The 24,302-nt window shown below is 41.3% G+C and overlaps 1 protein-coding gene across 3 annotated transcripts in view; it reads right to left on the bottom strand.

The window, feature by feature from the left end:
- Positions 1-21,627, bottom strand: part of PLAGL1 (PLAG1 like zinc finger 1) — a 109,885-nt gene extending 88,258 nt beyond the window's left edge. For all 3 annotated transcript variants that reach the window (XM_059177349.1, XM_059177351.1, XM_059177354.1), the window contains exon 1: positions 21,493-21,627. The gene's annotated coding sequence lies outside the window, so the exon portion shown is untranslated. The remainder of the gene's footprint in view (positions 1-21,492) is intronic.
- Positions 21,628-24,302: the final 2,675 nt, after the last annotated feature.

Below are 24,302 nucleotides of genomic sequence, written 5' to 3'. Positions count from 1 at the left end.
TCTCAACTCAGAGTATAGTTCATTTTGTGAGAAAAAACAAGTGACTTACAGAATTTTAAGGGAACAAGGTCAAGGAAATATAAAGAAACCCAAATTCCTAATAGAACGGTCCCTTTGAAGTTGCAGCCCCTCAAAGAGTTTAACTGAGGGTACATTTAGCTCTTTATCAAGTTTAGTTATTACAATTTTATGTTATGACCAAAACAGAGGTCTTTTGTAAAGTTAATTATTTACCTATATACAGTTACTGTATAAGCCATTAACTTTTGAAACATCTTTGTCTCTTTTGAATACTCTAGAATTAACTGTTTCTCTCATAAACACTCCAAAATATATTAGTATAAAACACATTAGATCTTTTAAATTACATTTTTTAAAAGTCAGATCTCTGGGGGCGGCTGGGTGGCTCAATCAGTTAAGCATCACTCTTGATTTTGGCTCAGGTCATGATCTCAGGTTCGTGAGAAGGAGCCCCCCATCAGGCTCCTCACTCAGCAGAGAGTCTGCTGGAGATTTTTCCCCTCCCTTTCCCTCTGCCTCTTCCACTTCACCCCTGCCTCTCTCTCAAATAAATAAATATATCTTAAAAAAAAAAAGTACAATCTCTGTCATTTCCTAATGCAAATGTTTTTATCTTAATTGTGGTGGCAGCTCCAAAGGTAAACACATTTGTCAAAACTCAAGTGGTATAGTGAGATTGGTTATATTTTATTGTTTATAAGTTATAAATCAGTAGAGCTGAGAAAAAAAGAAAGCCTCTACCAAGGGTTATAAGGATGTAGAAACCGAAATAGAAAAAAAAAAAAAAAACCCAGCTTAAGTTAAAAAGAAAGCCATGCCACTACTAGGAAGAAGAATTTAAAAGAGAAATTAAAAAAAAATCACTATTACGTGCTAATTTTAGGGTGCCACTGTAATTTGAGCTGTACTTTCTCAATGGTGAAATGAATAAAAGAGAACATTCCCTAAGATCCTGATATCTGACAATAGAAGAAAAGAAGAAAATCTGGATAAACTAGCTCTATTCTGGACAAACAACCACAGTTTTCTTTGCTCCACTTCTGGGCTGCCGAGGGCGTGAAGAATGTCAAGTAGCCAAAGTAAATGGACCCCACAAAGCACACAGCATATGATGCACGTGGAACTACACTAGCATCCGTGTTGTGTTTTCCTTATTATAAAAAGACAGCTTTGTTTTAGAAGTTTAGGAAGAACTGGAAGACATTTTAAATTGTAATAATAATAATAACTTCTCTCACCATCTAATTACAATTATGAATTACCATTATTATGTGAATTATAATGAATTAGAATTATTACAATGAATTACAATTATGAATATGCCTTCCATTTTTTCTTATTATTGAGAAGGTCTAGGATAGATAGAGTCTTGAATCTGGCCTCAATCTGAACACAAACTTCTTCCCATGACATTCCTTTGTCGGCATGAGGAGGAACTATTATTTATACAGGTTGTACCCGAATCCACTGTATAGCAATATCACAAAGCAACCGTTCTTCAGTTATTGTACTTCTATATTATCAGTTTAAAAAAAAAATCACAAAGAATGTAGTAAACATCTTTACATATAAAGTGTTTGGGTTACCTAAAAATTACTTTCTGAGGTAAGGAATGCCTTCCTAAGTTTGACATGAACTCCAAAAGCCATGAAAAAAAAAATAGATAAATTCAACTATATAACAAAATCAAATTTTTGGCATGGCAAAACACACTATAGGCAGTTACAAAACAACAAACCGGGAGATGACTCATGATAAAGGGCTAATTTCCTTAATATATGTAGAGAGCATGTCTACAGATCAGTAAGGAAAAGAACAACTTAACAGAAAAATGAGCAAAGGACAGGAACAGACACAGTTCATTTAGTGAAGAGTATGCAGATAGCTCTTAAATCTATTAAAAGACACTCCTTTTAATCTTAAGAGAAATGCAAATTAAAACGGTGCTGAGATTTTTTACTTATCACACTGGCAAAGATTCCAAGAGTTTAACACATATTGCTCTGTCAAAGGTCTAGAAAAAGGACTGTCACCCTTCCCCAAGAGGAAGCTCTTCATGTACTGACATGTGACAAATCGTCAAGGTCTTGGTAAGTCAAACAGCCAACTACTGACCAGCTTAGATAGCGTGTTATCATTTGTGTAAAAATGTAGTGTGGTGAGGGGATGATACCTCTCCCCTACCCCCACACTTAAACACAGGCATTTGGATGAATAACGAACAAAAGTACTTGGAAAAGAAACATGGTTTTCCATAAACCCTAGTGTGTGGGGTTCAGAGGAGGAACCAAAGTTCTTCACTGCCCACGCATTAGTGCCTTTTGAATTGAAAACATTTTACTACAATCCTATTAGAAGAATAAAAGTCCAATTAAAAAAATAAAATTTGAGTTATTTCTTAAGGATAGATATCTAAAAGTAGAATCTTCCTGCCATGAATCTAAACATTATAAGACTATTGACTGTGGAACTATTGATTGTGGAACTGTAAGCCCTTTCCCAAAGGGCTTACACTCTATTTCTGGTAAAAATATGTGTTCTATATTCCAATATGGAACAATAGGAATATCCAATATGAGTATCTTTTCACAAGCATTATAGGCTACACAAGAGTTACTCTGTGGTTTTTTTATTTTTTTTTTTGCGTTTTGCGTTTTATTTGTTTTGCTTTGTTTTTGACAGAGAGAAAGAGAGCAGCAGGCAGAGCAGCAGGCAAAGGAAGAAGAAAAAGAAGGCTCCCCACTGAACAGAGAGCCCATACGGGGCTCATCCCAGGACCCAGGGATCATGACCAGAGCTGAAGGCAGACACTTAACTGACAGAGCCACCCAGTCAACCACCCCAAGATCTTTATCTTTGAGAAAGTGATTAGGAAAATGGCATCATTTTGATCTGCATACTTTATTAGTGAGTTTGAGCATTTTCCACCATTTGCTAGTTCCTTATATTTCCTCCTTGGAGACTTCCAGTCATCACATTTCCCCTTTGCATATTGGAGACAATGTTTTCCATAAAATATACTCTACTGTATATCAATCTTCTCCCTGTCACTTACTGCAACTTTTTTTTAACCAGTTTTTAATCTTTTAATTTGTTTGACAGAATTCTTTTTTGTTTTTTAAAGATTTATTTATTTGTTTGACATAAGAGACATCACAAGTAGGCAGAAAGGCAGGCAGAGAGAGGGGGAAGCAGGCTCCCTGCTGAGCAGAGAGCCCAATGTGGGGCTCAATCCCAGGACCTGAAATTATGACCCGAGCAGAAGGCAGAGGCTTAACCCGCTGAGCCACCCAGGCACCCTTGTTTGACAGAAGTTTTAACCTGTTGTCTGCTCAAATATGGTCTATCTAGTTTAGTCCAAACTTTCTTTGGTTGCTACTACATACCAGGCAATTAGTAAGCCCTGGCAGTAATTGAGAGGCATGGTCTACCAGGGTGATGGACATATACAGGATAATTCTGATACAGCGTGGCCAGTGAAGGTGAAGAACTACATGCTATCATGGATACACAGCACTGGGGCACTTAACTGAGCAGCAGAGACCAATTTTCTAAGATGATTCTACACATTTAGAAGATGAAGACATTTGAATGGGATGAGCAGACTAGGTACCATATGCAAATTCATATGTTGAAGTCCTAATGCCAATGTGACAGTATTTGGAGCTGGGACCTTTGGAAGATACTTGGGTTCAGTTGAGGTGATGAGAGTAGAGCCTCTCTAGAGGCTACTCTCCAAGGGTAGAGGATAATGACAGGATTAGTGCCCTTAGAAGGGTGATGAGGAGACCAGAACTCTCCGTCTACAAGGGAAAGCTACAGCAGGGTGGAACTGGGAAAAGGACCCTCACTAGAAACCCAGCCCTGATGGCACCCTGATCTTGGACTTCCAGGCTCCAGAACTGTGAGAAGTTTTCCTTATTTAAGCCACCCAGTCAACAGTAATCTGTTAAAGCATCCTGAACTGAGAAACTCGTACTGAGAAGTGGGCATGCTTTAGCAAATGCCTGAGAATCTGAAGGAGACTTTGGAACTGGGTAGAAGTTGGAGAAGATTTGAGGTTCATGCTAGGAAAAGCCGAGATTGCTTGTAGAGATGTTTAAAGGAGATTCGGATGAGAGGGTGGAATGAGAGGAAAGCGGTAGAGAAGGCTTCCAGCTTCTTGGAGAACACATCTGTAATCCCACACCGAATGTTGGTAGCAATATGGATGACAAAGGCCATTCTGCTGAGGATGAGCCACAGGTGAGGAACATGCTATTGGACAATGGAGAAATACCAGTGTTTTGTGGAAGGAAGACCTTGCAAGCCATGAAATTGGATATTTAGCCAAAACGATTCTTAAGCAAAGTTTTGAAGGAGTGGTTTGGTTCCTCCTGAAAGCTCATAGTAAAATGTGAGAAGAGAGAAATAAATTGAAGAAGGAAGTGTTAAGCAAAAAGGAAGCAGAACTTAAATATTTGGAAAATTCTCATCTTATCCATCTCGCAAAAAATGAGAAAGCATGTTTGGAAGAGAACACTTAGTGTGTGTGTCTGACTGACCATTTGATAAGATTAGTGCAAGGGTGTGAACCATGATTAGTGACCTAATCAGCCTCCACAGCAGGAACACTGTCAGTTTCAACAACGGTGTGACAAAATGAAGGAAGGCTCTCAGACTTCTCAGATCCTACAGGACCTTAGAATTATTTGGTCATGAACATGCACTATTCTTCAAAACAAAGGAAGAAGTACACTGAGGGGGATTCAGAGGTAATTGGGGCTGCAACTCCCACCAAGAGTTGCATGGAGTACATGGGTCAGGCTACCCTCACCTCAATTTCAAAGTGTGGGATCACAGCCCAGCAGAGTTGTGTGAGTGGGGCTGCCCTGAGAAGTGGGGATACAATGCCGCCCCCCCCCCCCAGCAGATGCTCAGAGTCAGAACCTTTGCCCCAGTGAGTCTGAAGGGTAGACCATCCAGCCAAAGAGGATTATTCTCAAACCTTGAGGTCTAAGGGAATATGCCTTCCTGGTTATGGACTTGAGGGAGACTCACTGTCCCTACCTTCTTTCCTATCTCACCCTTTAGGAATGGGGGTGCTTATCTCATGCCTATCCCACCATCATAGGCTAGAACCACAGAGCTTGTGTCCTTTCACAGGTATACAGTTGGGCTGAAATTTTGTTTCAGGCTGAATCATGTAAGTTTCACCCACAGCTGATTTAGAGGATATTTAGAGGACACTTTGGACCTTAGAACTGATGCTTGAATGAGTTAAGACTTTTGGAGCAGGTAGAATGAAATAGATTCATTTTCCATGTGGGAAATTGGGGAAGCCAGGAGTGAAATGTGTAATGCCTTTGTGTCCTCCCAAAACTCATATGCTAAGAATCTCACCCCCAAATGTTATGGTATTTATGGGTGGGCCCTTCAGTTCACTAGGTTTAGATGGGGGGCTATGGGGGTCATGAAGGCAGAGCCCCAATGATGGGATTCTCAAAAACTTACGTGGGGATGATGAGACCACAGCTCACCCGCTTCCTGGGTGCAATACTAAGGAAAGGTGATGTGAGGATATAACCGGGAAAATGGTTCTCGTCAAAAGCCCAACCCTGCTGGCACTGATCTTAGACCTCCAGTCTGATCTTAGACTTCCAGTCTCCAGAACTGTGAGAAATAAAGGTTTGCTATTTAACTCACTCTATGGTAACTTCTAACAGCTTGAACTAAGACACTAGCTAAAGGTAAGACCACAAAGCGCATGGATATGTAAATGGACTGGTATCTACAGGGAACTACCAGCTACTGGTTATCATCAGAGCCTGGAAGAATTATGAGAGGTAAAGCTAAAGGGCTAGTGAAGGGTCAAGCCCAGACTTGGGATTTATACAACTTGAAAGCAACAAAAGAGGTGTTTTAAGCCACTTGGTTTATGGTAATTTGTTATGACAACAATAGGAAATGAATAGAGACGTTGGTGTCTGGAAGTGGAATGCTTTTATAACAAAAATATGGAAGAGCCCTGGAATCAAGCAGTAGTGGAGGCTAGAAGAATTTTGACAAACATGACAGAAAAAGCCTTCAGTGGGGCACCTGGCTGGCTCGGTTGGTAAAGCATCCGACTCTTGATTTTGGCTCAGGTCATGATCTCGGTGTCCTAGGATTGAACCCCAAATAGGGCTCCTCACTCAGCAGGGAGTCTACTCAAGATTCTCTCTCTCCATCTACCCTCCCCACCCCCATCTGCTCTCTCTCAAATAAATAAATACATCTTTAAAAAAGAAAGAAAGAACACCAAACTGTTCATGGAAATATGGGCATTAAGGGTACTACCAGTGAGGGCTCAGAGGGAAATGAGAACATGTTACTAGACATAAAGAATGCTACACCTGAAGTTGATCTGCAAGTGTAACACAATCTCTATAAAAATTATGGTTAAGTTCTATGCAGAAATTGAGAAGAGAAGCTGCCCCTAGATTCATATGGAAATTCCAGGGAAGCAGAATAACTAAAACAATCTTAAAACAAACAAGATCAAAGTTGGAGGGCTCATCCTTCCCTAATTCAAAACTTACTATAAAGCTACAGTAATTAAGACAATGTTGTACTTTGTATAAGGCTAGCTAGAGATCAGTGGAATAGAATTCAAAGTTCCAAAACAAACCCATACGCCTATGGCCAGGTGATTTTTTTTTTTTTTTTTTTTAACAAGAGTGCCAAGACCATTCATTGGGAAAAGAATAGTCTTTTTGACAAATGGATAAATAAAATAGGGCATACCCATACAAAGATTTAGCAGTAAAAAGAAACAAAGAGGGACACCTGGGTGGCTCAGTCAGTTGAGCCTCTGCCTTTGGCTCAGGTCATGATCCCAGGGTCCTCAGATCAAGTACTGTATTGGGCTCTCTGCTCAGTGAGGAGTCTGCTTCTCCCCTCTGTCTGCTGTTCCCACTGCTTGTGTTCTCTCTCTCTCTCTCTCTCTCTCTCTCTCACACACACACACACACACACACACACACACAAAGAAATAAAAATCTTTTAAAGAAAAAGAAACAAAGAACTGGTATATGTTACAACATGGATAACCTTTGCAAGAATTGTGCTATGTGAAAAGAATCAGTAACAAAGGACAACATATTTTATGATTCCACTTACATGGAATGCGCAGGATAAGCAAATATAGAGACAGAGCAGATTAGTAGTTGCCTAGGGCTGGGGAGATGGAAGGATTGGGAGCAAGAGGTTTCTTTTTTAGATAGTGAAAATGTTCTAGAACTGATTATGGTGATAGATATACAACCCTATGAATATACCAAAAATTATAGAACTATATACTTTAAATGATTAATTGTACTGCGTATGAATTATATCTCAGTAAGTTTTTTAAAAGAAAAGCACATCAAGGCACATCATAATCCAATTACTGGAAAGCAATGACAAAGAGAAAATTTCAAAGCAGCTGGAGGAGGAGAAAAGAACATAAAATAAAATGACAAATCACAAATTGGCAGATAGGCTTCTTATCCCAGAATTATAAAGAAATACTATAAATAAAAGAGAGAAACCACCTGATATAAAGCTGGGCAAAACATATAAATAGGAACTTAACTGAAAAATAAACTTAAATGGTCAAGAAACAAATAAAAAGATGGTTGACTTCCTTAGTAATCAGATAACATAAATTTTTTAAATGTCAGATACCAGGGCACCTGGCTGCCTGTAGTCAGTAGAGCTTTCAGCTTTTGATCTCAGGATCATGAGCTGGAGCCCCAGTTGTGGGGTAGAGCGGACTTTAAAAAAAGAAAAAAAATCAGATATCATTTCTCATGCAAAATTTAAAAATCTGACAAGAGTACACTTCTGATGGAAGTATCAAATAGCACAATCAATGTAACCAATAATTTAGATATTCAATGAATAAAAAGAAGCATATACTAAATATTCCAGAAATTCCATTATTAGGTACAAATCCTAGAAAAGTGGATATATATGTATATGTACACCAGGATATATGTAGAAGAATATATCTCAAAATAGAAGCAAACCTATTCATAGTAGCAAAAAATCCAAATGTCTGTCAACAGGAAAATGAATAACTTGTGACATATGACAATTTTTATGCCTAACAATGGACATAGTTAAGGGCACCTGGATGGTTCAGTCATTTAAGCCTCCAATTCTTGGTTTCAGCTCAGGTCATACTCTCATGGTCATGAGATGGAACCCTGGATCAGGCTCACACTGGGCATGGAGCCTGCTTTAGATTCTCTCTGTCTCAAAGAAGATGTGGTATATGTATGCATGTATGTGTGTATGTGTGTATGTGTGTACAATGGAATATTACTCAGCCCTCAAAAAGAACGAAATCTTGCCATTTGCAATAACGTTGATAGAACTAGAGTGTATCATCTAAGCGAAATAAGTCAGAGAAAACAAATACCATATGATTTTATGCATATGTGGGATTTAAGAAACAAAACAGATGAACACAGGGGAAGAGAAGGAAAAAATAAAGTAGGAGGAAAACAGAGGAGGCAAACCAGAAGAGATTCTTAACTACAGGGAATAAACTGAGGGATGCTGGAGGGGAGTCAGGGGGATGGGATAAGTAGGTGATGGAAGTCACTTGAAGTAATGAGCTTTGGGTGTTGTATGCAACTGATGAATCACTGAATTCTACCTTGGAAAATAATAATACAGTATATGTTAATTAAATTGAATTTAAATTAAAAATTAAAAAGATTCTCTCTCTTTCTGCCCCTCCCCCATGCTCATTTTTTCTCTCTCTTTCTCAAATAAATGTTTTTTAAAATAGACATAATTAGAGTTAGTTTCCAAAAAGCAGGCCTCCAGGTAATTTACATCATAATTCTACTTATAACGTTAAGCAATATTCACAGAAAGGTAAACTATAAAGGGAATGATAAATACAAAAATCTGCCTAGTGGTAACACTCAAAGGGAAATGAGGAGAGAAGGATTTAGAGAGGAACTCAGAGAACTTTGAAATTAACAGGAAGTAGTAAAGACAGAGGGTTGCAAAGTACTCAAAATAGAAAATACTTTTATTCAGGGTTTCTGGGTGGCTCAGTTTGGGGGACATGCAACTCCTGATCTTGGGATTGTGAGTTTGAGCCCCACGCATAGAAATTACTTAAAACCCTTTTAAAAAATAGAAAATACTGTATAATTTGCATATCTAGTCAATGTCTCATTAAAAACCATTTCTAAAAAAACAAATGGGTGAAGAACTAGAGAGAGCTAAATTTAAATATTCTTTAAAACACTTGAGTGGGAAGAGGAGAGAGTAAAGATAGTGGTTAGAAGGGGCCCAAGGTAAAGAGAAGGTTCGGCTTTATTCTTTTCCAGAAAAGGAAATGGTTCAGCAAACATATCTACTAAGGAATGAAAACCAGTAGAGACATTGAGATTAGTAGGTAACAGCAGTAGTGGTGGGAAAGGCAGAAAGCAGCATTCACTGCTCTGAGCCTTTTACCTGCCTCTCTTGTCATGGCTGTTCTATCACCAATCCCATCTCTCAAATGGAAAAACTGAACCATAAGAGAGGTTAAGCAACATGCCCAGGATCAGACATTTAAAAACTATGAAACTGTATTCCAGCCTGGCAGACTCTGGCCCCAGAGCCAGGATTTTTTAACCTCTGTGCTGCTAACCTCTGGCTATAATAGAGGGAGCAAAGTCCTAACAGGAGCAAAGACAGATCCTGACCAAGAAAGATACTTGTGAGGCTGAAGAAGAGGAGGGTAAACAGCAGTGGTGGGGAAGGACAGATGGGAAGAAAGCAGTTCACAAGTTCACAACTTAGAGTCTCCCCTCCCCCTGTTTTTAAATGAGGTAGGTGGTCAGGTTGTTTGTTGAAAGTGGAGTGGAGGCTGGGGGGAATTAAAAATATTTGAGAGTTGAGTGGACCTAAGACTAACTAAGGGAACACATCACATACACCTACTGTGTGGAATGCTACGTAGGACCTCCTGTCCTGACTGACTTGTTGTTTTTCTCTTGATCTTGATGGGTTGAACTCAAGTAAATTAAATGTCCATAATACAATTCTATTATAAAGTCTTTGATACCAGCCACCAGAGCTCACTTAGCTTTCCTGCTTAGACCCCCTAAACTCTATCTTTTGTATGTTGCTCTCCTGTCTGCCAAGGAGAAAACAGCTAGCTTTCTTTGACATTTCTGCCTTCATAATTAGATCACAAATTTATTCAAGGGAGTACAACCGTGGTTTGCAAAGAACAAGCATATATATATCGCTGTCCTGGCTCATTCAATAATTTCATTTCTATACATATCTCTGAAACAAATTACAATGTAAAAAAATAGACTTAAGTGCTACCAAAATCTATGTAATTTTACATAGATTTAAAACTCTTAAGGTCTCTTTACACAATCATTTTTAGCAATAAGCTCTTATATTTCCAAAGTATCAGTCCAATTGTCCAAATTACCAAATTCCAAATTAAAGATCTTTTCCTATAGTCTATGAAATCTCCCAATTTAGGGAACTGTATCTCTTACTCTTTTATTACAAATAAATACCTTCAGGCAAAACCCAGTGACAAATATTCAGAAATAAGTGGAAAAAATAATTTTAAAACAATTTAGGTTATATTTAGCAACATATATTAACGTCTAATCAGCTGTAGACATTAGCATAATCAGATTATATGATATTGCCTCAAATAGGTAATTTACTTCCCCAAATTTCTCTATATATCATGCAATTAAATTGCAAAATGTATTTCAAAAAATAACGAAACCACTCAATACAGGAAACCGCAATAAGCAAAAGACTAGGACACAGGGAAACCAGTAACTGCAACATGTGTGTGTTTAATGAAAAAAAAAATCTGTTCAGGCATATATTCAGATGCCAAGTAACTTCCATTAAAATTTTCTTCCAGAAATTCTACTTTATTGCTGTGATCCCTTTGGGTTATCAACACATACACTAAAAGGACTGCTAAGGATAATCATCTACTTTTATTTTTGTCACAAACAATATCTTACCTGATGCCCTTTAAGCCAACATTTCAAATGTTTTTGACCACAACGAACAGTAAGAAAAATTTCATATTGCAATCTAATACAAAAATATTCATGAAGTTCACATAATATTTATCTTACTAATACTGATGTACTTTTTGTTTAAATAATGGTTTCATTCTACCAAAATAAAACAAGAGTTTGAAAAAAATACTGCTTCAATTATTTTATTTTACTTGTGTGTGTATGATTTTTTTTTGTCTTTTTTATTTATTTGACAGAGATCACAAGTAAGCAGAGAGGTAGGCAGAGAGAGAGTGGGGAGGCAGGCTCCCCACTGAGCAGAGAGCCCAACGTGGGGCTCGATTCCAGGACCCTGAGATCATGACCCGAGCCGAAGGCAGAGGCTTTAACCCACTGAGCCACCCAGGTGTCCCGTGTGTGTGTGTGTGTCTTGAGAGAGTGTGAACAACTGAGCCTGGGGAGAGTTAGAGAGAGAGAGACAGAGAGAAAATCTCAACCTCAAGCAGGCTCCATGCCCAGCACAGAGCCCAAGTGGGGAGGGGGGATGTGCTCTATCTCACAACCCTGAGATCATGACCTAAGCTGAAATCAAAAGTCCGACGTTTAATGGACTGAGCCACCAAGAGGCCCCTACTCACATGTTTTTTTTTTTTTTTAAGATTTTATTTATTTGATACAGAGAGGGAGAGAGAGAGAGAGATCACAAGTAGACAGAACAGCAGGCAGAGAGAGAGGGGGAAGCAGGCTTCCTGCTGAGCAGGGAGCCCGATGTGGGACTCAATGCCAGAACCTCGAGATCATGACCTGAGCCAAACGCAGAGGCTTAACCCACTGAGCCACCCAGTGCCCCTCACATGTTATTTTTAATAACATGATTCTAGGTCGTTATTCAGAAGATGAATATGATTTTCCCTAGAACTAGAACAAGTGTAACTGGCTCCCATGGATGGTATATCTCTCCACATGCATTCCATGCCACACAAGATGGAAGAGTGAATCACCACCTAGGGAAGAGCAAAAAAAAGGTTGACAGAACCATCCTGCTGTTATCTGACCAGGGTCCTCCAGAATTATGTAAAGTATTATAGCAAAAAGAATAGAACACTGAATTTAGAGTTAAGTCCTACTTTTATCATGTTGGGCAGGACACTTTGCAGAGATTTAATGTTCTCATCTGTGATGAATAACACAGGCCAGGGGCTCACTCTCTTACCCACTACTCTATTCCCAGAGCCTAGAACAGTACTTGGCATGTAGTAAGTGTTCAACAGAAATTGTTGAATGAATGAATGAATATCTTATTCATATGGTTGCAAGCAAGATATTCTGAAATAATTGGAGACCCAAAGTGCTGGAAGCTTCATACTACCAAATAATTGACTAAGTGCCTTCTTTTTTCCAAGAAAAGAATAAATAGGGTTGGGAGGACTTTCTTATTTTTCTTTTCTAACAGCTCATACATCCAGCATGTACGTAACATTTTGCCCTCTTAAACCACGAATGTAAAAACTGAGCCACTCTTGGGGCTCCTGAGTGGCTCCGTGGGTTAAGCCTCTGCCTTCAGCTCAGGTCATGATCTCAGGGTCCTGGGATCAAGCCCCATATCAGGCTCTCTGCTCAGAAGTGAGCCTGCTTCTACCCCCCCCCCCCCCCACACACACACCGCATGCCTCTCTGCCTACTTGTAATCTCTCTGTCAAATAAATAAATAAAATCTTTAAAAACAACAACAACAGCAAAAAAAAAAAAAACCTGAGATACACCAAAACCATTTAACTCCTTCTTGGTACCAAATAGATGATTGAAGAGGGCCTCAGAACAAAATTGTAAATTACAATACTTGGTTTTTCAGCCAAACCTGTATACTGGTAAATGTTCTGAAATTATTTTGGTTGATGCTCAATCATACTGAATTATCCTTATTAGCTATAACCTCAACATGACAAGATAAATTATTCATCGTTAATTCTTGAGTAATTCTTTTATTTTTTTTTTAAAGATTTGTATTTATTTATTTGACAGAGATCACAGGTAGGCAGAGAGGCAGGCAGAGAGAGAGGAGGAAGCAGGCTCCCCGCTGAGCAGAGAGCCCAATGCAGGGCTTGATCCCAGGACCCTGGGATCATGACCTGAGCCAAAGGCAGAGGCTTTAACCCACTGAGCCACCCAGGTGCCCCTTGAGTAATTCTTATAGTGACACTATTATGCCTGCCTCTATGAGGAATACAAAAGATGCCAGTCATTGTAATCTTAACATGATTTATCAGAAAACTGTCCATTAACTATGCAAAATACTGTCTGATTAAGTATAATAAATGGTATAGATAGTAAGCCCTTAAGATATGTAGATAAAACTCATCACCTAAAATTCTAGGATTCAGGAATGGTAAATGCATGGCAAATGATCATTTTCTTCACCCTCTGGTACCTTGATGAGGTCAATTACTGATCATGGTTTTTTGGCCAGCGAACATAGATAGGACCTCTAAATTCTTCCCTCTAGGCAGCCACAACCAGATATGATGACACTTATTTGTCATCTCTGGATTCAAGACTCTTTTAGTGGTTGGAGAAATGTCTTTGCTTATATCAACTATCACATGAATCTTGTCCAAATATACACCAAAAAACACATCTAACCCCCAAATCTACTCTTCTAATGGAACAGGTATCCATTTTCCTAGTCTAACAAAATGATACTATTTAACTTTAAGTCTTATATTACTTATGTTGGGGCGCCTGGGTGGCTCAGTGGGTTAAGCCGCTGCCTTCGGCTCGGGTCATGATCCCAGGGTCCTGGGATCGAGTCCCGCATCGGGCTCTCTGCTCAGCGGGGAGCCTGCTTTCTCCTCTCTCTCTCTGCCTGCCTCTCTGCCTACTTGTAATCTCTCTCTGTCAAATAAATAAATAAAATCTTTAAAAAAAAAAAAAAAGTCTTATATTACTTATGTCAAATGGTGATCGTGGTCTACCAATCCGATAAAGGAAGATACTTTATGATCATGAAGGCTCATTCTGTAACAAATCACACATGATACTATAAAATATATGTTCCTTGTAACAACACAAAAGTACCTATGTAAAAATTAGAAGTTTACCAGCTCCTTTAATAGTCCATTCCCCAGAGGTAGACAGGATTAAATTCGATGAACATCCTTTCAAACTCCCTTTATATTTATATTAGGAAAAAGTGTACACACACTTATTCATGTCTGAGTTATACCAGAGCTATTTTCTTTACGAAAATATTTCCAGCAATTTTAAATTTGAAAATGATCTACAGTATTTAATAGATGAATGATAATGCAAATGTTATATCTTGTACCTAACGCAGCTCAGTGTTCGACATAAAACACTGGAAAAATGCATTAACCCAACACTTTTTCCTCAATATGATGTTATAATGAAAGATTCCACCCAAATTTCGTTCAAGCTAAAAAAAAAAAAAAAAAAAAGGAAACTTCTATTGAAAAATATCCTTTACATATGGTGGTATGACATACACAGAAAAAGGAAGGTCTCATTTCTTTTTTAGGAAAAATATAAAATATGAGAAATGAGCACTGAGAGGCACAGATATTCATATCCATAGTTATTCATAAAAATACACTTGCCAAGACACAAGGTATTTAGCAGAGAAGGAAGCTCGCCAAGTGCTTAGTTTGATACTTTCACTTTACATATAAGGAAGAAGATTCAAAGGTCACAAAGCCAAGAACAGAGGCAGCATGAGAATCACAACCCACCGTCTCTTGCTGTGCTTGCCACACAAAACCAATGGCCTCGGCATTCTTTAATGTGAGGAAATGTGTTTATATGGTTTAAACACAATTGCCTTTATTCCCAAATCTTGCTCCTTAGGATCCTGCTCTCCTGCAAAGCTTGAAGTAACATCAAACCTACAATCCTTGAGGGTCCCTACAAGGTACCTTCAATCCTACAAGCCTACAATCCTTTTTCCTCACGCAGGCAGGATTCCACAGAAAGGGTCTATAGACCCACTGGCCGGTGCAGCCCCACTCTGCCCAGAACTCTGTCCTTCACTTGCATCCTTAGCAAAGTCCTGAGGCTCCAGGAAGAGAAATGTGGCCTGCTCATCTCCAGATACAGAGCCACAGTTGTCAAAGGGATAAATAGTGAGTACAGGTGCCTTTAGGGAAAAAAGTACATTCCCATGATTAATGATGATGAGGCCTGAGAGAAAAACTCTGGTTTCCATGATTATATAATCAATGTCTTGATTTGGGTTCTGTATTCAGAGATAGATTCATGTTCCAGATAAATAGCAGCCCTATAATTTGGGCTAAAATGTAGCCTTTGATAGTGCTTATACTAGTAACACTCTTACTTTTGAAAGCAGATACACTTTTCCATAATGATACAGCAGAAGGTCAACACAGAAAACAGACAAAAGGAAAGCAGAGTTGGAGCAGGAACATGTACAAGAGATTTCACTTTACTTTTCCATTATCCCTTTTCCTAACCCCCATCCACATTGGGGCAACCTGGAGGAACCCTTGAGCTCCAGAGAATTCATTTAAACAACTTTATATAGTTTGACACATTCACCTTTATTAAGCCACATCAATACCTATATAAAGACAGAGTAACTGACATTTTACACATAGAAAATTGATAATAACAGGTAGTGTTCTATTTACCTTTTGTTTGCTAAAAATTTTCTACTCTGATTTTTCTCAAACATTAAAAAACTATTAATATCTTCTTCTGTCTCAGATAATGTGTATATTAAAACATTTTTCTTCTCATCACAGACCCACTTCTCCACCCTCCCCACCACGCCCCAGCCCAGGGCTGTTCCATCACTGGCAAGAGGGGCACAAGCCCATTGCCAGCTTCATGCAGGCACCTCACAGTGGTCCAGAGAACCAGACCCTTCCCTGCTCACCTTCCAACTTACCCCCAAACCCCAAACCTTCAAGTGGCTAAAGATGTTATATTCCTCTCAATCCTCTTTCAAAAAGGACACCAAAATTAGTTCCATCAGTTCACACTTCTGAGCCCCCTACCCCAAAGTCTAAGTAATTGGGCCCCTGGGGTCAGTGGTTGTTGCTGGCAGGGGGTGCTGTAGGCCAGCCCATTTCCTCCGCACCACTCACCTCCATTCCTCTCACCACTAGATGCTGCTTTTATCTTCCTTTAGCCTAAAGTCTTCAGGTTTGTGGACCTATACAAATGGATGGCCAATTCAGAAGCTACTTACTATTGTGGTTGCACCTTCAGCCAGATCTCAATCTAAGTTTAGGCTGAGCCAAGACCTGATTATCTCTAATAAGAGAGACTCAAAATTCATACACATATACTGAAGCTAGAATTGGTGTAGTTGCCGAAAGAGTCCTCAAAAGTAAATTCTCACATACTAGAATTTCTCCAAGAGACAATGACCTCCAACTTAAGAGAGATTATCATGACTAAATCAAAATCATGAACACCTATAAGTGGTTGACAAAGCTAAGCAAATGCCAGTGATCTGGGAGTCCTGGAAAGGGAGACTTAAAGTGAAGCATGACAGTCGATGGATCTCTATCACTGTGCAGAGGAGAGACCAGCTGTGGGCTCACTGCCTGGTGAAGGGGAGCTCACAGGCTTCCGTGGCTTCGTGACACTATCATGCAGGATCAGTCAACTCCTCTGTTCTCTTTCCTCAACAAGTTGCCCTCCAGCTTTTACCTGGTTGCCTCTGTCATAATGTAAATGTCTCAACCTACTAATCTGAAAAGGGGCCTGGCCTGTTAGTCACTTTCATCTTTCAGGTGTAAATTAATAATCTAAAAATGGGATGATTTAGACAGATTTGGATTTGTTTATTTACTGTGACTCAGACCCACAGGTCCTGCTAACATCTGGGCAGAACTCAAGGGCCTTTGTGTCTGATAACAAAGATCACCAAATCCTCTCCAGACACCTGCTCATCACTTTCCTTCCCTGGGGATCCTATGACTTCCTGATCTCTAAACTCTGTTCCAGGAATAGGGAAGAATCATTTATACTTGGATAAATGCTCTTCGAAGCCCTAACCCAAACTCCCTCAGGTGTTTTCAGTATATTTAGCAAATGTATTCAATAGATAGTTAATGCCTATTGTAACTAATGACTAAACAGACTAAGACACCTTGTGAATTTCAGGGAGCCTTGTAACTGGCGGAGTAAATTTGCCTTGCCACTAGTATTCTCCCAGGGACGCTGTGCAGCAAGGAAACCTGCTTTGGTCTTTTCGGATGCCTGAGATTAGCTGTTGGGGATGAGCCTCAAGGTCCCAGTTATCTATTCTCTTACTCCTTCAGCTCTTTATCCCTAATGCCATCCTCAGGGGACCACAGTTTGAAAAGCCATTCTGACCCTTGTAGGAGGGCTGCAGTCTGCTCTCCTCCACCACGAAGAGTTCTCAAACCTTTTGGGAGACTGTACCATACCCACTTGGCATTTACATTCACCCCACCACTTGTTTCTTCACTACTTCTTGGGCTATCTGTTGACTTTTTACCTTGAGTATCACCTACAGCACCCAACACTATCCTAGGCATATGCAGTTCTGATTGCTTGATTAAGAAGGTTAAAAATGCTAAATTGAGGGGTACCTGAGTGGCTCAGTGGGTTTAGTGTCTGCCTTTGGCTCAGGTCACGATCCCAGGACCTTGGGATCCAGTCCTACACTGGGCTCCCTGCTCAGCAGGAAGTCTACTTCTCCCTCTCCCTTTACTCCTCCCCCCCAGCTCTTGCTCTCTAGCATGTGCAGGCTCCTTCAAATAGATAAAATCTTTTAAAAAATGCTAAATTGAGAGTTATGAAGTTGGGAATCCTTTGCAGGTAAAAAGAGAAAGATGATCCATGAAGATTAAAGGCACACCTTTATTAAGGAAAAAAAAAAAAAAAATGAACCAAAGCTGGGGGCTGCTCTCCAAAACATTCTTTCTTTATACTTTTCTGCATCCTTGTTTTACATCGAAGAGAGTCTTGGTTATACTTCTCCATTGCGAATTACCAGTTAACATTCTAATTAAGATCTGACCCACAGCCATGATGCATGATCCCCTCCCCCACCTCTCCAGGGACCAGACGTATGTGACCGGGGATATGCAAGGAAATATTTTTGCACCAGAATCCCCACCAGCTGCAGATGAAAGCAGTTGAGTTGCTGAGCAATAAGGCTACTTTTCTAGTAATATTACGACACATTACTGGAAATTGGAGCAAGGGGCTCCTCATTTTAGAGCTCTTCCATATAGTGCTTCCTTATGGTTTCCCATGGTCTCCCTCTCCCATCCATAAGCCCAAGAAAAATGTAATTTTCATAGAAATCAACCATGAGAAGTGGAGAGTCACTGAGTGCTGTTGTTAGTGAAAGAGCTGAAACAGACACACACAGTTACAGCCTTTGGCCCTTTAAACACCAGGGAGGGGCGACTTTAGCCAGAACCCCATCAGCAACAGTGAGGAGCAGGAGAAACGCAGACACAAAATCGCAAAAGACAGAGCTTCTCCCTTCAGTTCAGCTACCTATTACCTATATGACTTTCACAAGCCAGCTTGGCCCAACTCCAACTGGAAAAAGAGGACCTAGCTATCTGCCTGGCTCACGGGTGCTTCTACTAGGATCAAGTAAGGGGAGATAAGAACAGCAAGAGTAGAGGCCAGTGGTGACTGAGGCTTTATCACAGCCAGGTGCCTCCTAAGCATCATAGCTGTTAATCCTCACAAGTCTCCTGGAGATCATATTATCCTCATTTTACAAATGAGCAGACGCAGGTAGTTAAAGTCATCAGTCAAACTCAGAACTGTTGAACCCATGCTTTAACCACCACACTATACTGCCTCCCACTATGTTCTGAAATAACTTTGAAAACTAAGAGTCCATACACATTGAATCCCTGAAGAAGCTAGTGGCCATGTTTGATTTCCCCACTTGTTTTTTTTTTTATTCTTCCCTCCCAACAAGTACCCTCTCGCTACCAATTCTACCAAACACCGTACTCCTCCCGACCTCCTCCTCCTCCTAATTATTCCTTTTTTTTTAAATTCCTGTTGCAGCTTTCCTCTTGCGCTTTCTCCTCTATTAAATCATATTAAGCTTTCCTAATGAACACAATGAAAACCACCCCAGAAAGAGCACATTTTAAAAAATATGCATATAACAGACTTTATCTGAATGTTATTTTTAAGTAGAGATAAATATTTAGTAAGAACGCAGGACACATTGAAAAGTTTGTTGTTTTTGACAACCCCTTTCTTGGATTAACTTTAGACCCAGCTGAGACTTTTACAAAGATGAAATGACAGAAAGCTTAGTAAATTTCGAAAAGAGTCATCATGAAACCAAAAGTCATTTCTACTTTAGATTGTCAGCATATGATTACACTAGAATTTCATCAGATTGAAAAATAACACAGATTTGACTACACAGAGAATCCTCAATTCTCAAAGCTTTTACAGAAGTGTGATGTTTACCCAGCTCCAGGGTAATGCCCTTCCCCTGAGGCTGACGGGGCTGCTCTTTCTTCTGGGCCACATGGAACTCTGCTCATTCCACAGCGTTATTATCATCTTAACCAGTTTATATCGTGGCCTGTTTCACACACCACTCTCCTCCACTAGCCAGAGATAGCTCGAACAAAAACCTGCGTTTTATTCATCTTTGTATTTTTGAAATGCCTAGTACATCAAGATCCCCAACATAGGTCTGTTGAGTAACGGAACCCAAATTCACATTTATCAGGGGGAGCATGCAGCCCTTGGCCTGACTGGGATTATGACAGGGCAGGACACACTGCTGATCCCTGGCTTTTGATTTGCCTCTATGAAAAATAATCTAAAGCCTTTGTTTTTTTTAAGAGGAGGAAATGTACATGGAGAGCCTTTTTCAAACCATCATCCTGAGATGGGGCAGGCTGGAGCTCGCTTGAGTCTTTTCTAAATGATTCTGATTTTCTGAGTTACAGTTTATACCAACACTGTTACAGATCAGACTACCTGAAAGCAAAAACTCCTTTTCCCTGCAAGGTTTTTTTCTTCCATTCCCCTCCCGCTTAATCCAAACACCCCTTGCAGGACCAAAGCATGCGTCCTTTGTGGCGACCGAACCAGAATTGTGGATCGTTATTCTGATTTCTCCCTTTTCCACACTTTGTTCATTCTATACCTTTATTAGGATCTTAACCAGCTTACTAGTTACTTAACCGGGTTACAGGTTACTACTTTACAGGTGAGGAAACACGGTGCTTAAAGTTTGTTCAATGGTCACACTGAGTAAAACCCAATCCCTCCACTTCCTGATTTCTAATCAAGTGCCCATAGCAAAATCCCCAGGGAAGCTTTTACAAAATTAAATAAATAAATAATGTCCGGGCCAGGGCTTCAACCCCATCACTTCTGGCTCGGGATCTTTGGGGTGGGTCCAACAAGGTGTACTTTGAAAAACTCTGCAGGTGCTTCTGGGAGGCGCCTGAGGTTTGGCCGTCAGGCACCAGACAGTATAAACCTTGTAGTGTCATTACGCATTCCGTAAACACCTCACAGTATTTCTGTTTTCATTCAAGTGGCCAGACAGACGCTCAATACCACGACACTGGAGTAAGTCTGATCATTGTCACTTATTTTTCTCAGTAGGAGCGGCTTCTACGAACCTCTTCACACTTAAGTAAACGAAACCCGGGGGTCACTTTCCTTCGGCCAAGCCGCCCGCGCCCCCAGCGCACACACCCCGAAGCAGGGCCGCTGTCGCCGATAACACACACAGCTGCGCACCTGCAAAAGCCACGGCGACCGCGCTGCAGGTAGCGTATCCCGCACGCCACCCAGCAAGGCCACCCCAATTCTCTGTGCCTTGTCGAGGGTGTTGGGGGCACCACGATCCCCGGTCCCTTTTCTCCCGAAGTCTGTGGGGACTTCCCCCCGCCGCCACTCGGTCATTTTTCTTCCCATCACTTCGGTCTCTCGGGGGACAAGCTACGTTTGAACTTGATATTCTCACGTTTGGGGTGGTTCAGAAATTACCCTGCGGTTAACGCAGAGGTCCCCGCACCCTCCGCTCCCAGCCTCTGTGCACCCAGAGTTGGATAAGGCAAAACACGCCCCCCGCCCGGGGACTGCGGGGCGGGCGGTAGGTGGCGGCTCCTGCGCTCGCTCGTCACCGTCACCCGCCCCGCCCCGCCCCGCCCCGCCCGGCGCGGGAGCGAGCAGCGGCCGACCCGAGAGAAAGGGGAAGCGCGCCCCGAGCCAGAGGCGGCCCGCCGGCGGCCGGTGCGCCCCTCAGCACGCGGGAGCGGCCTGGCCCGGCAGCCTCCGGTCGTGAGCCTTCTCCGCCTCGCCCCGCCTCGCCCCGCCCCGCCTCGCTCCGCCCCGCCGGCCTCCGGCACCTGCCGCGGGACCCGCGCACCCACCTGCGCGCCGCTCCCGCCACTACGGCCGCCGCCGCCCCGCCCGCCGAGCGCCTCACCTTCGAGTCCTCCCGCCTCGCCGCCAAGTTTCCCCTCCTAGGAAAGTTCTGGGGTCCGATCCCGGGGCCCGGCGCGGGCAGCCGAAGGGAAGCGGACGGTCTGGGCGGCCGCCGGGCGAGCGGCGCGGTTCCGACTCGGCGGCGCGGAAAAGGAGAAGGGGAAGGGGAGGAAGGGGCGGGGAGCCTCGGCGGGGTGATCCCCTCCGACCCCAGCCTGCCCGCGTTAGCCGCTCGCAGGGACTTGAGCGCTGATTTTACGCCCCGCCGTTGGCTCCCTCTCCCAATAACCAGCATCCGCATGGCTAGGAGTTTGGGCTCTGGGGTCAGGCTGTTTTAAAGTCTCGCTCCACTACTTACAACTGTGTGATCTTGGGCAATTTACTTGACCCCTCTTTGCAAAATGAGAACAATAGTACCCATCCAGGGCGAATCCAGATTTTGTGGGACCTGAAACTTAAACAATGAGGGGTAGGGGGCTTCTTCGAGGGAAGATGTAAAATTAGATTCAGGGCTTTGGAAGGGACTTGGACAAGAGAGGAGGCCTGAACCTTCGCTAGCTTTACACACCAAATGCCTTGATGGGAGAATTAAATGAAACGAACCACGGGAAACCCTACAATGGGTCCTGATACATTCGACAGGTGTTTATAGGCATGATTGTAGCCAGTCAGGTGGACCTGGGACCTGGGAGCGGAAGTAATAACACTGTCAATATGTGCCAGGTGTTTTAAATACACACTGCACTTAATTCATGCACGTTATGCCAATTTTACAGTTCAAAAACCCAAGGCTCAGAGAAGTCCTACAACGTGCTTATGGTCACGTAGGACCCAGTTCTGCCACATTGCAAGTGCCTGGATTTTCCACAATTTCACCTCACAAATACTAATATGTAAATATCTTCTATAGTTTTTTTTTGTTTGTTTGAACGAGAAAAGAAAGAAGAAATTCCCCCACGAGAGAACAAAATGCCTCAGAAATACCTGTTTCTGAATTTTCACTGCAAAATTTCCCCAGCTCAATACAACAGCAAATAAACTGCCCTTGAAATCACACCCAGTGCATGTGAAGTACCCTGTTGTAAAATCAATAAATGGCTTTACTTAAATGTGTTCAGGTTACACATTTGCTTGCTCTGCTAGCACTGTGTGTTTACTTTTTCTATCGATTATTAATACTACTGCAATTCAGATTGATGGGTTTATAATCTTTCCCCAAAGGGTTTATAAACTAAGACAAACAATATAATGAAAGGAACACTCCTTGGTGGAAGGCATTTTACATACCTTTCTCATCGAAGCTGCACATCTTTTTGCTATAGATATAGTTACCCTCCCTTAACTGAGAAAAACACAAAAGTATGTTGTCTCTAAGTTCACATGGATACCCAGAATTTGAGCCTAGTTTTGCTTGGGACCTAACCCTTGGCTTCTTTTTTTCCCCCTACACGTTGGAGAAAATAGAAGAAACTAGCAAAAATACATGAAGTTACTTATATCTTGCAAAGGGAGGAAGAAGAAGATGTCAAATTCTAGTGGTTCTTTTCCTAAATTAAGTTTTAATAGCAGAAAACCTAAACATAAACTTAGATAATTTGGTTTTCCAGGAGTGAGGAAGAGTGATAAGTATGATATCACGCACATAACAAACGGTGTATTTGTTGAATGAAGTAATCCATGAAAGAATTGGCGAAATAGTGCTTAGTGGTGCCCATTAAGTCACAACATGTCAGTGGATGTGATTCTTGTAAAATGACAGCATAACAAAGAGGTTTCCATTCCCCCTCCCCTCTTTTATTTTTCTTTCTTTTTTTTTTTTTTTTTTTTTTGCACTGTATCTACTTTGGGGTCACTATTAACCAGTAAAATGGGCAAGTCAAATTTTAAGAGCAAGCAAAAGGAAGAAGGAACAAACAGAGAAATAGAAGGACCTTAGGCAAGAGAGGAGAGAGAAGGAGGAGGGACATGCTTTCTTTTTTCCTGCTGCTCAGGGGAGTAAGATCTTTTATCTGCAAGAAATAAAAATAATTTTTTTTTTCAAAAGTATGTGAAATACCCTAACTAAATTGTGAAATTGAAGCCATAGTTTCATTTTTATTATAATAATGTAAAAACAGTAATATTTTGTTAAGACAGAAAACAAAACTTGTATCTAAGTAATCTTTTTTTAAAAGATTTTATTTATTTATTTGACAGAGAGAGATCACAAGCAAGCAGAAGCAAGCAGAGAGGGGGAAGCAGGCTCCCTGCTGAGCAGAGAGCCCCATGAGATGCAGTCTCAGTCCCAGGACCCTGAGACCATGACCTGAGCCACAGGCAGAGGCCCAATCCACTGAGCCACGCAGGTGCCCCCGTATCTAAGCAATTTATGCAACCTCCCCTGCACCCCAACCCACCCATCATGTTAGTTCTTCAGGGGCTTCGGATGAGATGGAGGATGGGACATCACACATTTAGATAAAGAAGGCAAGTTCACTACCTCTCCCTCAGGCTGGAAAGCATTCATACAGGAAGTGAACTTTCAAAGACTTTCAAAAACAAATTCAATAAAGGAAGTGAGAGAGGGGGTTACACAGGCAACTCTCAAGGAATAGGTGATTTTTCAGAAATTCCAAGGAGGAGATGGAAGGTGGTTCTAAGGAAGGGAATCACAGCTAATGTTTTAATGTTTACCCAGGCAAGCTGACTCCAGAGTCCAAGCTCTTTAGCCCATGCTGGTAAGCATTTGCAGGTGGAGGAGGTTAGACCATCCGATCTAAGTATGGCAGACTGGAGAATAGACGGTGAGGGGAAAGGAACTCTGTGTGCTTT

This window comes from Mustela lutreola, chromosome 6, assembly GCF_030435805.1.
Source record: "Mustela lutreola isolate mMusLut2 chromosome 6, mMusLut2.pri, whole genome shotgun sequence".
Lineage (NCBI taxonomy): Eukaryota > Metazoa > Chordata > Mammalia > Carnivora > Mustelidae > Mustela > Mustela lutreola.
This window is presented reverse-complemented; position numbering and strand designations above follow the sequence as displayed.